Below are 2,389 nucleotides of genomic sequence, written 5' to 3'. Positions count from 1 at the left end.
GGGGGGCCTGGGTGCTGCTTTTAATTTTTCCCATGGTTGTTTATCCATTGCCACGGTGGATGTCCAGGGATCCCGAGAGAGGGCTGGGATCAAGTCCTAACTCCTCCAGTGTGTTATTTAGGGCTAGTCTCCAAGCTGCCTCTTTCTTGCAGTCCAAAAGTTAACAACTTCTCCCAACCTCCCATAATATGGCCAAGCCTCGTGAGTGCCCTCCACGGCACAGGGTAAGAAAGGAAAAAACCAGGGAAGTATTGAGGAAGAAAACACCTTGAAAACAGACAGAACCAGCCAGCCCCTCTCACTGCCTCCGAATCTGCAGAATGCAGGCCCACAGTGGTTTCTAGGGTTCCCCTTGACTTCATCCCTATCCGTAATCTCAGAGCATCTATTTACGCCAGATAGCTCTGCTGGGGAGGGAGAATGATCAGATTAGCCTGTGAGCGAGGCGGAAAGATAACCCCACTGGACTTGGTGTTCCCACAGCCTTGTTTGGTTGTGTTTTGTTTTTTTGTTTTTTTTCTGACCCTTCACCCCCGAACCGCCCCCCCCCACTTACCCCTGAGGCAGGGTGTCTTGTAGCCCAGGCTGGTCTTGAACTTGCTATATATCGGAGGACAACTTTGGACCTGTTATCCTCTTGCCTCCCCTTCTCCAGTCTGGAATTACAGGCATGCATCCCAGCTCGAGCTGAGATCCGGTGCTGGGTGTGGATTCTAGAGCTTTGTGTGTGCAAAGTAAGCTATCAGCCTACCGGGTCTGCCTGTCCCCAGAGGTGGCAGGTGGCACCTGCTACCTAGTTTGACAACACAGTTCCTGGGAAACTGCGGTAAATGTCAAATGGACTCGAGAGTTTTTAAAAGATGTGGAGGGAGGGAGGATGAAGGGAGGTGAACCAGAGGTAGTGATGAGGGACAGAAGAGGTGGCTGAAAAAGTATCGGATAGGAACTCGGACTGACATTACACACCCAGGTGTGGCTCTCCCATTTGCCATCATTGTGACCTTTTACCTCTCCGTACTTCAGCTCCCCCACTTGCAAATAAAAGCTGTAAGGTCTAGAAGATGGCATTTGAGAGACAGCAGTAGGTGGCCCACAGTAACTGCCACTAGACCTCCATTGGGCTGCAGCGGGAACGGAGAGATGAGCTATCCGGTGGGTACGCGCATGTGTTAGGTGCTTGACTGACTGTAGGAGAAGCGAGTTACCTTACAGGTTTCTTGCTTAGACATTGGCAGGAGTCCAGGAGCCCGAGAGAGGCAAAACAGGAGGAGGAACCCCCTGGACAGGAAGGGAGTTTGGACACGTGGAGTTTTTTTTTTTTTTTTTTTTTTTCTTTTTTCGAGCTGGGGACCGAACCCAGGGCCTTGTGCTTCCCTAGGCAAGCGCTCTACCACTGAGCTAAATCCCCAACCCCGACACGTGGGTTTTAAGGCTCCAGTAGAAATCCAGGAAGCTGTGGGCTCAGTGTGTGCAGAGTCCGTCAAGAGGCCTTCATGGAAGAAACGCAGTCCAGAGTCAAAGCCTTGCTCTCAGAAGCCCTCCACAACTGTCCTACCTCCAGGCCCAGTCCCCAGGGCAGCTGCCATTTACCTGAAGAGACATGGGGGCCCCTAGGGGGCCTGTACTCTGGCAGAAACCCACTGAAGGGACAGCCTGTACCGAATGGATTTGAAGTAGCTCTCTGACATCCAGAGCTAGAATACCTAGGGCGGGGGGCTAGAACTCCTGATGTGAGCTTTTCTTCTTTGTAGGAAGTGTTGCGATTTTTCTGCCAGAACGGTGAAGCACAGATTCAGTGACCCTTTGGGTAGAATCGCTTGTTGTTCCACTCCTCGTGAGGTAGAAAAAATGCTGGGCAAATTGTTTAACATCTTGGAGCCTCAGCTTCCTCATCCGAAAAATGGGACAACGATAAAGCTGTCTCATGGGGTTGTTGTGACAATTAAGCTAGTGTATATGGAGTATTAAGAACAGGGCCTAGTGCGTGGTAACCCTAATTACTATTTGTCTAAGATCCCTACCAGGCAGGTAATGACAGTTGGGGATGGTGGATGCTGCAACAGGATATGGCTTGATCACCTCCAAGATGACCCATCTGGCCTGGATGTCTTCTTCAGATATCCTTCCCGGTTCCCTGACCGACCGACTCCCCCTCCCCTGCCCCCAAGCCTCAGCCTCAACGGAACAGCCAATGAGCAGTAATTGCAAATCCCGAGAAGACCCACTGCACTGGCAGAAGGCAGGGAACCTGGCTGCTGCCACCACAGAAGGGACAGTTAATCCCTTTGGTGGCTCAGGCCACCAGTGACTAGGTGAGCACAAAAGGCAACATTGTAGCTTCCCAGGGCAGAGACAAGAAAGGCAAGATGGGGCCAACGGGTTTGGGACA

This window comes from Rattus rattus, chromosome 1 (assembly GCF_011064425.1).
Source record: "Rattus rattus isolate New Zealand chromosome 1, Rrattus_CSIRO_v1, whole genome shotgun sequence".
Taxonomy (NCBI): Eukaryota; Metazoa; Chordata; class Mammalia; order Rodentia; family Muridae; genus Rattus; species Rattus rattus.
The sequence above is the reverse complement of the archived record's forward strand: the minus strand, read 5'-3'. Positions refer to the sequence as shown.